Genomic DNA, 14,794 nt, shown 5'->3' on the forward strand with positions numbered 1-14,794 from the left:
ACTGTCAGAGGAACCTGTGAAAAGGGTCACAATATGAAGTTATGGTTCGTTAAAATGTGTTGAAATACATTTTTTTTTTTTTAGCATTTTTTATTTCTTTCCAGTACCTGAAGCGATTACAGCATTATAGATCAAACAGAAGATGATGATCATGATGTTGTTTGTGACTGAGTTGTAGATCAGTCTGGTTTTTGCTCCTCTTTGGTCTCCACAGCTCACTGTGAGCCAGTCTGCTGACTTTTCCAGCTCTCTTCAAGGAAACACCTCTTCCTGTTTCACAAATGCAACCTTTGAAAGTGTGTGTGTGGGGGGGGGGTCACCTCGAGCTCTTTACATGAAAAACATCCTATCAAATACCAACACACTGTATTTTGTCAGGAAAGGTGTACACCCCACACCTGTCAAAGGCTGGCCTCTGACCCCTGTCAAACTTTTGATTTTAATTACTTTAATTTAAAAACTTTCAACACTCTGACTGAAAGTTTTTCTTGTTTTTATTTTTTATTTTTTTCAAAGCAAAATTGAAGCATTGTTTGCAACTTGTACCACCATTTTTATTTCATTTTAGATATTTATTTATTTTAAATAAGCTTTAATACAGTTATAGGAAAAGATAGTCTCAGTCTCAGCATTCTTATAAGATTTGTAAGGTCAGATATCTGACATCACAAATATTGATGCTGCAAACCCAGATTAATTATTAAATTAACAACCCTGCTCTTTATTATCACATTCAGTTGTATTTTCAACATGCCTCTATATAATCCAATGCTACTAAATATCACCAGTTGTATGCATTGTGTTGATGTGTAAAATGAAATTTTGAGAAAGAAAAACTGGGTTGATATTTGGTTTTGCTTATGGGGAATTGATGAGTAATTTTTAAAATTTCGCGAGATCAATCTGCATCACTTTTCATGATGACAGTCCTGGTTAGAGTGAATCCAGTGAAAAGCAATTGTGTATCTGAGGCTGCTCTCAGAAAACTTCCCATCCTGTTATCTGATCTAGAAAAAAACATATGTAACAGGTGTCAGAGGCTGTGAATTGTGACACAGAGATCAAACAAAACCCTCATCAGAAGGTTTTTGTATTGAGAAACAAAGATCTGTAGCACTGTGTAGACTAGCAGCACAGAAATAAACTGCACTGCTGCTCAGGTCCACTTTGTTGATGACTAACGTGCAGTTTTTATCTTTATTTGCATCACCTTTTATCTTCACTACTTCTTTATTTTCAGATAAATCAGTTGTTCCAACCATATATCCCAGAAACTCCATCTGTCTATTTTCCAGCTGTTTGTACCACAGGATGTTGTCATAGCTATCGATTCTGTGTAAACAGTTAATTTCTGCTGCTTCCCCTGGTTTAGTGAACATGTCTTGTTGAGTCTGGGTGACTTCTTTGATTTCAGAGGAACCTGAGGAAACAGAACAAAATACATCACATCCCAATGTTTCCAAAACAGTATAACAGGTTTCTTATTTTAATACTTGGATGAAAGGAAACATTGATTTTACCTGAGACTATGAAAAGATGAAAGGTCACACAGAGGAATAGGATCATGATGGTGAGTCTTTGAGTTTCAGATCAGTCTGTCTGAGTTGATGTTCAAACTCTGTAGGCTGGGTTTCTGATTTCTCCTCCTCCTTTAAAGGAACCCCTCCTTTTGTTAAACACATACAGACTTTAAAGGGGACGGTGTCACAGCTTACCTTAGAAAAAAGTGTTCTCTAGAAAAGCAGCTGATGTTAAATGTTAAAGGACCAGGACTGAATGGACCTTTTTTCAGTCTTAGGATAATTTCATGCTTGTTTTTGTATAAGGCTGATACATTTCTAGTCAGGAATGAATTGAAAAATATTTACTTCAGTTACATTTGATGAATACTCTTTGAGTCTTTTTATTTTCAGGTCATTGCAACAGTCTGGTATGACTAAGTGACACTCATCTGCTCATTCATTAAAATTTCTGAACTCTGATAACACAGCAGTGACACTGCTGGTTAAACTTCTCATTGCAGGTGTGTGTGGTGTATGGTGTGTGTGTATGTGTAAGGGGGCACTGATAAAAAGGGTTTTTGTTGTGCAAAGCACTGATGTGTAGCACTGTGTAGACTAGCAGCACAGAAATACACTGCACTGCTGCTCAGGTCCACTTTGTTGATTGTTAACGTGCAGTTTTCTCCTTGGTTTGCATTTCCTTTCATCGTCACATTCACTCCTTTCTCTGGGTTTGGGTTGTCGATATACATATATCCAAGAAACTGTAGCCGATTTGACTGTTTGTACCAGAGGATTCGGTCATAGATTGGAATATTGTGTCTACAGTTAATTTCTGCTGCTTCCCCTGGTTTAATGAGCATGTCTTGTGGAGTCTGGGTGACTTCTTTGTTCTCAGACGAACCTGTGGAAACAGTAACAATATGAAACCACAGTTCATGAAAATGTGTTTGATAAACAAACAATACAAGAAACAGTTCATTCAAATATAATTTTTTTTCATCAACAATTCGTTCCAGTACCTGAAGCGATGACAGCATTAAAGGTCAAACAGAGGAGGATGATCATGATGTTGTTTCTGACTGAGTTGTAGATCAGTCTGGTTTTTGCTCCTCTTTGGTCTCCACAGCTCACTGTGAGCCTGTCTGCTGACTTTTCCAGCTCTCTTCGAGGAAACACCTCTTCCTGTTTCACAAATACAGCCTTTGAAAGTGGGAGGAGTCACCTCGAACTCTTTACATAAAAATCATTCAACAAACTAATTCCAACACACATTCAGTGCAAAATAATGAAAATCTGAGGCTGCTCTCATAAAAACTCCCATCCTATTATCTGATCTGGAGAAAAAACATATGAAACAGGTGTCAGAGGCTGTGAACTGTGACACAGAGATCAAATAAAACCCTCATCAGAAGGTTTTTGTATTGAGAAACAAAGATCTGTAGCACTGTGTTTACTAGCAGCACAGAAATACACTGCACTGCTGCTCAGGTCCACTTTGTTGATGACTAACGTGCAGGTCTTTCCACTTCCAGCATTCCCTTCCATCTTCACATTCACTCCTTCCTCTATGCTTGGACTGTCTCCAACCATAAACCCAAGGAGCTGTAGTTGTTTATCTGACTGTTTATACCAGTAAATGTAGTTGAAGCTGGGATTATTGTGTCCACATTCAATTTTTGCTGTCTCTCCTGGTTTGATGAAAGTGTCCTGGGGCTTCTGGTTGACTGCGTTAGCATCAGGGGAACCTGAGGAAAAAGGAGACCAGCAGCACTTTAATATGTCTTTAAAGAAATGATTCTCATATAACTGTTTTAGTACTTTTATGTAGGTTCATTACCTGAAACTAGAAAGATGTTCAAATGAATGAAGAGGAAGAAGATGATCATGATGTGTTTCCTGTTTGCCGAAAGTGAAGCCAACGGTTTTTGATCAACTGGAAGTTTTAAAGTGTCGCAGCAGGTGAAATAAGTCAGACCTCCTTTAGAGAAAACCTGAAATGAAGTGATGTGGTGGTTGAAGGAGTCTGAGATACTTCCTCCTCCTCCTCTTCACCAGTCACCACAGCCTTAGTAATAACATGTCAGAGGTGCAAGAGTCTGAGCCATTTCGTAGAGACAAAGGAGGTTTTTGTGGTGCAAAGCAGTGACATGCCTGGTTTCTTCAGGTTCATCAGTTATTCTCTTTAAAATGCAACAATGTTTGAAAAGTTGCTGCTCTGCAGAGAAACACTGCACCCTGATGGGTTGGAAAACTCTCACTCTGATGCTGAGCCAGCTGTCTGAATTCAGCCGTTCTCAGACGGGTTGATTGCTGTTTCTGTGGTTTTTATTCTCTGTCTGTATCAGAGCAGGTTTTTGTTAAAGACTGAGGGTTTGTGCAGCACTGTGCTGACTAGCAGCACAGAAATACACAGCGCTCTCCTCTGATCCACTCAACTTTATATGAAGATGTGACAGACTTCCACCATCACCGCTCACGTTATACGTCCCCTTGAATTCCTCTTCCAAATTTGGTGACTTGAATCTCACATAGGCGAGCAGAGTCATGTCATGTTTCCCAGCAGACTGTTTGTACCACTGGATCATATCAAAATCAGAGTTTGAATGGTTGCATTTTAACTCTGCTGTTTCTCCAGGGTGTTGGATCAGAGCTGCAGGAGTCTGATCCACTCTGTTCTTGGAGAGTTCTGCAAGAAACATGAGAAGAAGCAGATTTAGAGTTAAAATAATCACTGCTGATCATCATTTTTAAAGTTATTGTAGTATTTACCTGCTGAACAGAACACCAGAGTGTGTAACAGAATGAGGAGTCTGATCATGATTGAAGCACTGATGAGGTAAAGCTGTTAGGATGACTGTGACCTGACAGGATGGAGAGGAGGGGTTGACATGATGAGACGTCACATGTCTTCTTCAGTGGATGTCTTTGTCAACATTTATTTTAAGGTCCCATATTATGCAAAATCCCTTTATTAAGTCTTTAAGTGAAATTTGTGGGTCTTTGGCTTTCCTCCCAACCTACAAAATGTGATATTTATGGACAAAACCGGCACTTAGTAGTGCTTGTGAATGTAAAGTCCTGACCTAAATCGAGCTGTTTGGATTTTTGGGATTTGCCGACGTCAGCGATTCCCTTTCTTGACCAATCAGGAGCAAGTCTGACCTGATTGGTCCACCGGAGCACCCCGCCCACTCCCCTCCCCGCTGCTGGAGAGATTTGCCAAAGTTGAAGAGCCATCACTGCTCTGTTTTTGGCTGTAAACAGCAACATAGTTCCATTCACAAACTTCCCATCTCGGAAGAAGACAAGACTAAGTGGCTAGAGTTCATTTATCAAGGAAATGTGTCAGCTACACTCAGTAAATCTGTGCATGTGTGTGCTAGTCACTTCACGGCCGACTGCTTTTCCAACCTTGGACAGTACAACAGAGGGCCAGCGAATAAATTGGTCCTGAGTCTAGGCGCATTACCAACCATCCACCAACAAACCTCGGACCCTGGAAATGTGAGTATTTTAAATGCTGTGTGCTGTGGAGCAGATGTAAGAGCTTTCCCTCAGTGTCCCCCCCTGTCTCTGTATTAGCTTCAGGATGATAACTGTAGCTGCAGTTAGCCTGTTGTTTTAGCCTGTAATGTTACAGTGAATGAGCTTCGCTGATTTCTAAACATTGTGCCGTCAGAGCTTGTGGCGCCGCTCTCAGCAACACGGAAGAGTGGGGCGGTATCAGCGGTGACTCATTTACATATGCAGGTCACGCCCACTAAATCAGAGCGTTCTGAACAGAGGGGCTATGAGAGCCTGGAAACAATGCTGCTGTGCTTGATTTATTGGCTTTTTGGACCAAAACATGTTACTACCATTTCATGAAGACATCAATGATCCATATTAAACTGCCGAAAAGGAGCAGAATATGACACCTTTTAACTTGAAATGTATAACGTTCAGGTTCAATTCAGTGTTTTTAGAACAATCAGATGAAGAACCAGGACACAGACTCATTTTTTTTTTCTTTATTTCCATCTTTGTATTTTATCAGTGGAGATCACTTTAAGGGCCTGCTCTTCATGGTCATATTTGGTTGTGTTTTCAACACTCTTCTCTTCTACCAAGGCTACTCAATACAATCAGTTGTATGCATGTGTTGATGTGTAAAATGAAATTTTGAGAAAGAAAAAAATCATTCAGTTTTTGGTTTTAGTTTAAGTAACTGATGAGTGATCATTGACATCATTAACAGAGTGAATCCAGTGCAACGTAACTGAAAGTCTGAGGCTGCTGTCATCAAACCTCCAATTCTATCATCTGATCTGGAGATAAATCATTTGAAACAGGTGTCAGAGGCTGTGAACTGTGACACAGAGATCAAATAAAACCCTCATCTGAAGGTTTTTGTATTGAGAAACAAAGATTTGGAGCACTGTGTTGACTAGCAGCACAGAAATAAACTGCACTGCTGCTCAGGTCCACTTTGTTGATGACTAACATGCAGGTCTTTCCACTTCCAGCATCCCCTTCCATTTTCACATTCACTCCTTCCTCTATATTTGAACTGTCTCCAACCATATACCCAAGGAGCTGTAGCTCTTTATCTGACTGTTTATACCAGAGGATTCTGTTAAAGTTAGGATTATTGTGTCCACATTCAATTTTTGCTGTCTCTCCTGGTTTGATGAAAGTGTCCTTGGGCTTCTGGTTGACTGCGTTAGCATCAGAGGAACCTGAGGAAAAAGGAGACCAGCAGCACTTTAAAATGTATTTAAACAAGTAAATATTTAATGACCATATCTGTACTTTTATGTAGGTTCATTACCTGAAACTAGAAAGATGTTCAAATGAATGAAGAGGAAGAAGATGATCATGTTGTGTTTCCTGTTTGCTGGAAGTGAAGCCAACAGTTTTTGATCACAACTAAACGTTTTAAAATGACTTCCTTTAGAGATAAACTTAAATAAGGTGGGAGGAGTCTAAGATGCTTCCTCCTCCACTCAATCAGTCACCACAGCCTTAGTAACAGCCTCACTCAAAGATAAAGGAGGTTTTTGTCATGCAGAGCAGTGGCATGTCGCACTGTGTAGACTCGCAGCACAGAAATACACTGCACTGCTGTTCAGGTCCACTTTGTCGATAACTAATGTGCAGTTTTCTCCTTCAGCTGCATTTCCTTCCATCGTCACATTCACTCCTTTCTCCAGGTTTGGATTGTTTTGATACATATATCCAAGGAGCTGTAGCTGTCCATCTGACTGTTTATACCAGAGGATTATGTTGTAGCTGGAAATTTTGTGTTCACAGTTAATTCTGGCTGGATCTCCTGGATTGATGTGGAGGTCTAGTGGAGTCTGGTTGACTTCTTTGCTCTCAGAGAAAACTGAAAAAGCAGTTACAATATGATGCACAGTTTGTTCAAATCAAACAAGAATTCAAATATGGGATAAGCAAACTAAGTTGTCCTTCCAGTACCTGAGACAATGACAAGATGAAAGGTCAAACAGAGGAAGATGATCATGATGTTGTTTCTGACTGAGTTGTAGATCAGTCTGGTTTTTGCTCCTCTTTGGTCTCCACAGCTCACTGTGAGACAGTCTGCTGACTTTTCCAGCTCTCTTCAAGGAAACACCTCTTCCTGTTTCACAAATGCAACCTTTGAAAGTGGGAGGGGTCACCTTGAGCTCTTTACATGAAAAACATCTCATCAGATACCTACACACGTTTGAGCCTGCTGCCATAAAAACTCCCATCCTATTATCTGATCTAGAGAAGACACATTTGAAACAGGTGTCAGAGGCTGTGAACTGCGACACAGAGATCAAATAAAACCCTCACCAGAAGGTTTTTGTATTGAGAAACAAAGATCTGTAGCACTGTGTTTACTAGCAGCACAGAAATACACTGCACTGCTGCTCAGGTCCACTTTGTTGATGACTAACGTGCAGGTCTTTCCACTTCCAGCATTCCCTTCCATCTTCACATTCACTCCTTCCTCTATGTTTGGACTGTCTCCAATCATAAACCCGAGGAGCTTTAGCTCTCCATCTGACTGCTTATACCAGAGGATTGTGGTAAAGCTGGGATTATTGTGTCCACATTCAATTTTTGCTGTCTCTCCTGGTTTGATGAAAGTGTCCTGGGGCTTCTGGTTGACTGCGTTAGCATCAGAGGAACCTGAGGAAAGACAAAGGCAGAAGAGGAGACCAGCAGCACTTTGAAATGATTATAAACAAATGATTCTTATATAACTGTTTTAGTACTTTTATGTAGGTTAATTACCTGAAACTAGAAAGATGTTCAATTGAATGAAGAGGAAGAAGATGATCATGATGTGTTTCTTGTTCGCTGAAAGTAAAGCCAACGGTTTTTGATAAACTGGAAGTTTTAAAGTGTCGCAGCAGATGAAATCAATAAATCAGACCTCCTTTAGAGGAATACCTGACATGAAGTAATGAGGTAGGAGGAGTCTGAGATACTTCCTCCTCCTCCTCTTCATCAGTCACCACAGCCTTAGTAATAACACGTCATAGGTGCAAGAGTCTGAGCCATTTCATAGAGACAAAGGAGGTTTTTGTGGTGCAAAGCAGTGACATGTCTGTGTTCTTCAGGTTTATCAGTCATCCTCTTACAAATTGAGCAACGTTTGAAAAGTTGCAGGATCAGTGATTCCTGCTCTGCAGAGAAACACTGCACCCTGATGGGTTAGAAAACTCTAACTCGGATGCTGAGCCAGCTGTCTGAATTCAGCGGTTCTCAGACGGGTTTATTGCTGCTTCTGTGGTTTTTATTCTCTGTCTGCATCAGAGCAGGTTTTTGTTAAAGACTGAGGGTTTGTGCAGCACTGGCAGCACAGAAATACACAGCGCTCCTCTCTGATCCACTCAACTTTATATGAAGATGTGACAGACTTCCACCATCACTGCTCACGTTATACGTCCCCTTGAATTCCTCTTCCACATTTGGCGACTTGAATCTCAGAGAGGCGAGCAGAGCCATGTCCTCTCCATCAGTTTCCACAGACTGAAACAAAGATAAAGGAGGTTTTTGTTGTGAAGAGCAGTGGCATGTAGCACTGTGTAGACTCGCAGCACAGAAATACACTGCACTGCTGTTCAGGTCCACTTTGTTGATGACTAGTGTGCAGTTTTCTCCTTCAGCTGCATTTCCTTCCATCGTCACATTCACTCCTTTCTCCAGATTTTGATTGGTTCGATACATATATCCAAGGAGCTGTAGCTGTCCATCTGACTGTTTATACCAGAGGATTGTGTTGTAGCTGGAAATTTTGTGTTCACAGTTAATTCTGGCTGGATCTCCTGGTATGATGTAGAGGTTGAGTGGAGTCTGGTTGACTTCTTTGCTCTCAGAGAAAACGGAAAAAAAAGTTACAATGTGAAGTCACAGTTTGTTCAAATAAAACAAGAATTCAAATATGGGATAAGAAAACTAACTTTTCCTCCCAGTACCTGAAACAATGAAAACACAAAGGGTTAAACAGAGGAAGATGATCATGATGTTGTTTCTGACTGAGTTGTAGATCAGTCTGGTTTTTGCTCCTCTTTGGTCTCCACAGCTCACTGTGAGCCAGTCTGCTGACTTTTCCAGCTCTCTTCAAGGAAACACCTCTTCCTGTTTCACAAATACAACCTTTGAAAGTGGGAGGAGTCACCTCCAGCTCTTTACATGAAGAACCCAGAATATCATTTGGCTCCCATTATATCATATCTACTCCACTTATTATGACGCAACTTACTCCTGACTAGTAGAAATGCTTTTTTTTTTTTTTTCTTAGAAAGAAAGAGACATAATTTTCCTTTTGGTTTTCTTATTGCTGCAAGCTAACATTCAGTGTTTTGATCCTCTCTCTAACTGACCATTGACTTCATTTTCACAAGACTGCTTTTCATGTTCAGAGATTTCAACATGACCTTATTAGATCCATAGCCGTTATAAAAAAAAGTCTCCAAAAATAAGATTCAAAGCTGGAAAAACTCATTTTTTATAATTAAAGCATAGGAAATTACACAGTTTTGTAAATAAGTAACTAACATCTAATGCTAAGTAACTGAGTATCTGAGGCAATTTTCATAAAACTTCCCATTCTTTTATCTGATCCGAAGAAAAACGTAAAACAGGTGTCAGAGGCTGTGAACTGTGACACAGAGATAAATAAAACCCTCATCTGAAGGTTTTTGTATTGAGAAACAAAGATCTGTAGCACTGTGTTCACTAGCAGCACAGAAATACAATGCACTGCTGCTCAGGTCCACTTTGTTGATGGTAAATGTGCAGTTCTTCTCTTTATTTGCGTTCCCTTCTATCTTCACTTTATCTTTATCTTCAGGATAATCAGTCGTTCCAACCATGTATCCCAGAAACTGCATCTGTTTGTTTTCCAGCTGTTTGTACCAGAGAATGGTGCCAGATGCAGCAATTTTTTGTAAACAGTTAATTTCTGCTGCTTCCCCTGGTTTAGTGAACATGTCTTGTGGAGTCTGGATGACTTCTTTGATTTCAGAGGAACCTGAGGAAACATAACAAAATATATCACATCCCAATGTGTTCAGAGCAGTAAAACAGGATTCTTATTTCAATACTTAGATGTAAAACATAAATAAATAAATAAATCTGACTTTACCTGAAACTATGAAAAGATGAAAGGTCACACAGAGGAAAAGGATCATGATGGTGAGTCTTTGGGTTTCAGATCAGTCTTTGGGTGCGCCTCAAAGCGATAAAATTCCATCCTTCCTTCCTCCGCTTGTGTCGTTCTCTTGCGTCTTAGTCCCTCCCACCAGAGATGCAAGAGAGAGACGTGAGGAAATGAAGAGAGGATAGAGGATGGAGGACAATCGTTTTTAGAGCAATGGGACATACGTGTTTCATTGATTACGGCATCAGCTGATCACCTCTGGATCATCTGTCAGTCAGCTCTAACAGCTGTTTGCGCGTCTGGGCATGTGCGCTGTAATAACTGATCAAACATGAACAGTAACAGAGATTTGTCTGTTTCTTTAACCCATTTAACAAACCCATTACCATGAAGAAAACCTGCTCTCTGTTTATTCTGAGTGCTGTTTAGAAGCACATGGATCACTTTACTGGTAAACTACGTAATTGTGAGATTATTTATGGATTATTTATCCTTATTTTTTCTCATTAAACTCTGTTGTGTTTGTTTCATGTAGAGAAGTCTGAGTCGCTGCAGCGTCCAATCAGAGAGTGATATTCAGCATGGGGGCGTCTGTTAGAGAAAAGACTTCCGCAAAGCCGTTTTTCCTCAATCATCGCTCCTCTGGTCAGTCTCCTCCATCCTCTCTCCTCTGAGCGCAATTATCGCTTGGGACAGTCTTCAAAATGGTGAATGGGAAAGTACTTCTGGTACCGCAGAGGAGATAGGATGGAGGACGCACAAAGTCAACGTATTGAGATGCACCCTGTGTCTGAGTTGATGTCTGAACTCTGTAGGCTGGGTTTCTGATTTCTCCTCCTCCTTCAAAGAAACACCTCCTTTTGTTAAACACAAACAGACTTTAAAGGGGATTGTGTCACTGCTGTAGCTCCAAGTCTCATCATAAAAACAGACAAACTGACAATGTGCATACCTTAGAAATAAGTGTTTATTATACGAACAGCTGATGTTAAATGTTAAAAGTCCAGGACTTGATTCTATCTTTGTTTAAGTCTAAGGATAACATCAGAGTTGTTTTTGTATAAGGCTGATACATTTCTAGTCAGGAATAGGACAACCAATTTTTACTTCATTTACATTGGATGAAAACACCAGGTCATTGCAACAATTTGATATAACTCAGTGACACTCAGCTGCTCATGCATTAAAACATCTGAACTCTGATAAGACAGCAGTGACACTGCTGGTTAATTTTTCTCATTGCAGGTGTGTGTGTGTGTGCTGATCAAGGAGGTTTTTGTATTGAGAAGCAAAGATCTGTTGCACTGTGTTTACTAGCAGCACAGTAATAAACTGCACTGCTGCTCAGCTCCACTTTGTTGATGGTTAATGTGCAGTTCTTATCTTTATTTGCATCCCCTTCTATCTTAATTTTGTCTTTTTCTTTATCTTCAGGATAATCAAACGTAACATCCATGTATCCAAGGAGCTCTATCTGTCTGTTTTCCAGCTGTTTGTACCAGAGAATTCGACTGTAGCCATCAATTTTGTGTAAACAGTTAATTTTTGCTGCTTCCCCTGGTTTAGTGAACATGTCTTGTGGAGTCTGGATGACTTCTTTGATTTCAGAGGAACCTGAGGAAACAGTACAGCATTCATCACATCCCAATGTTTTCAAAACAGTAAAAGAGGATTCTTAGTTTAACACCTAGATGGAAAGAAACCCTGACATTACCTGAGACTATGAAAAGATGAAAGGTCACACAGAGGAAAAGGATCATGATGGTGAGTCTTTGAGTTTCTGATCAGTCTGTGTCTGAGTTGATGTCTGAACTCTGTAGGCTGGGTTTCTGATTTCTCCTCCTCCTTTAAAGGAAAACCTCTTTTTGTTAAGTGACACTCAGCTGCTCAATTATTCAAATATATGATCCCTGTTCATAACACAGCAGTGACACTGCTGGTAAATATTCCTCATTGCATTTGTGTGTGGTGTGTGGTGTGTGCTGATAAAAGGAGGTTTTTGTCATGCCGAGCAGTGACATGTAGCACTGTGTTTACTAGCAGCACAGAAATACACTGCACTGCTGCTCAGGTCCACTTTGTTGATGGTTAATGTGCAGTTCTGATCTTTATTTGCATCACCTTTCATCTTCACTATATTTTTTTCTTTATCCTCCAGAAAATCAGTTGTTCCTGTCATGTATCCCAGAAGCTGCATCTGTCTGTTTTCAAGCTGTTTGTACCAGAGGATGGTGTTATAGGTATCGATTTTGTGTAAACAGTTAATTTCTGCTGCTTCTCCTGGTTTAGTGAACATGTCTTGTTGAGTCTGGATGACTTCTTTGATCTCAGAGGAACCTGAGGAAACAGTACAGCATACATCACATCCCAATATATTTAAAACAGTAAAGCAGGATTCTTTTTTTAATACTTAGATGGAAGGAAAAAAAAACAAGTGTAAAAACTTTAACAATACCTGAGACTATGAAAAGATGAAAGGTCACACAGAGGAAATAGATCATGATGATGTGTCTTTGAGTTTCAGATCAGTCTGTGTCTGAGTTGATGTCAGAACTCTGTAGGCTGGGTTTCTGATTTCTCCTCCTCCTTTAAAGGAACACCTCCTTTTGTTTAACACATACAGATTTTAGCTCTAAGTCTCATCATGAAAACAAACAAATTGACAATGTGCATATCTTAGAACTAATTAATCTCAAGATAAGCGGCTGATGTTTAATGATGAATGTCAAGGACTGAATGGATCTTTGTTTCAGTCTCTGGATAATCTCAGACTTGTTTTTATATGAAGCTGATACATTTCTTGTCAGTAATGCAACGAAAAAATGTTTACTTCATTGACATTGGGTGAAAACGCCAGGTCATTGCAACAGTCTGGTATGACTTAGTGACACTCAGCTGCTCATTCATTAAAATTTCTGAACTCTGATAAGACAGCACTGACACTGCTGGTTAAAATTTCTTATTGCAGGTGTGTGTGGTGATAAAAAGAGGTTTTTGTATTGAGAAGAAAAGATCTGTAGTACTGTGTAAACTAGCAGCACAGAAATACTCTGCACTGCTGCTCAGGTCCACTTTGTTGATGGTTAACGTGCAGTTCTGATCTTTATTTGCATCACCTGTTATTTTCAATTTATCCTTTTCTTTATCTTCAGGGAAATCAGTTGGTCCCGTCATGTATCCAAGGAGCTGCATCTGTCTGTTTTCAAGCTGTTTGTACCAGAGGATAATTCTATAAGTATCAATTTTGTGTAAACAGTTAATTTCCGCTGCTTCCCCTGGTTTAGTGAACATGTCTTGTGGAGTCTGGATGACATCTTTGATTTCAGAGGAACCTGAGAAAACAGAACAAAATATATCACATCCCAATGTGTTCAAGACAGTAAAAGAGGATTCTTAGTTTAACACTTAGATGGAAAGAAACTCTTGTTTTACCTGAGACCATGAAAAGATGAAAGGTCACACAGAGGAATAGGATCATGATGGTGAGTCTTTGAGTTTCAGATCAGTCTGTGTCTGAGTTGATGTCTGAACTCTGTAGGCTGGGTTTCTGATTTCTCCTCCTCCTTTAAAGGAACCCCTCCTTTTGTGAAACACATACAGACTTTAAAGGAATGGTGTAGCAGTGACACTGCTGGTTAAACTTCTCATTGCAGGTGTGTGTGTATGTGTGTGTATGTATGCTGATAAAAGAAGTTTTTGTGGTGCAGAGCGGTGACATGTTGCACTGTGTTCACCTGCAGCACAGAAATACACTGCACTGCTGCTCAGGTCCACTTTGTTGATGACTAACGTGCAGGTCTTTCCTTCAGCTGCATTCCCTTCAATCGTCACATTCACTCCTTTCTCTATGTTTGGACTGTTCATGAACATATACCCAAGGAGCTGTAGGTGTCCATCTGACTGTTTATACCAGAGGATTTGGTTATAGATGGTTATTTTGTGTACACAGTTGATTTTTGCTGTTTCTCCTGGTTTGATGTTAATGTGAGTTGGAGTCTGTGTGACTTGTTCACTGTTAGCGGAGCCTGTGGAAAGACAATGATGGAAAAGGATGTCAGCAGCTCTTAAAAATACTTTTAACTAGTCCAACATAAATAACCATATTTGTACTTTTAAGTGGGTTTATTACCTGAAACCAGAAAGATTTTCAAATGAACGAGGAGGAAGAAGATGATCATGTTGTTTTCTGTTTAAAGAAAGTGAAGCCAAAAGTTTTTGATAGACTGAAAGTTTTAAAGTGTTGCAGCAAATGAAATCAATCAGACTTCCTTTAGAGAAAAACTGAGAGAGTGATGAGATGGGAGGAGTCTGAGATGCTTCCTCCTCCTCTTCATCGCTCACCACAGCCTTGGTTTTGTAACCTCAGGTGCAAGACTCTGTGAGCTGTTTTTAAAAGATAAAGGAGGTTTTTGTCACACAGAGCAGTAACATGCAGCACTGTGTACACTGACAGCACAGAAATACACTGCACTGCTGCTCAGGTCCACGTCTTTCATCACTAATGTGCAGTTCTCGTCCTTGCTTGCGCCCCCCTCCATCGTCACCTTTACCCCTTCCTCTGGGTATCCTTGTTGGTAATTCATATATCCAAGGAGCTGCATTTGTGTGCCTTTTGTCCTCTTATACCAGAGGATCTGATCATATTTAC

The sequence above is a fragment of the Halichoeres trimaculatus genome, unplaced genomic scaffold (genome assembly GCF_033239565.1).
Source record: "Halichoeres trimaculatus isolate MK-OKI-2021-1 unplaced genomic scaffold, fHalTri1.1 fHalTri1_scaffold_17, whole genome shotgun sequence".
NCBI classification, from domain to species: Eukaryota; Metazoa; Chordata; class Actinopteri; order Labriformes; family Labridae; genus Halichoeres; species Halichoeres trimaculatus.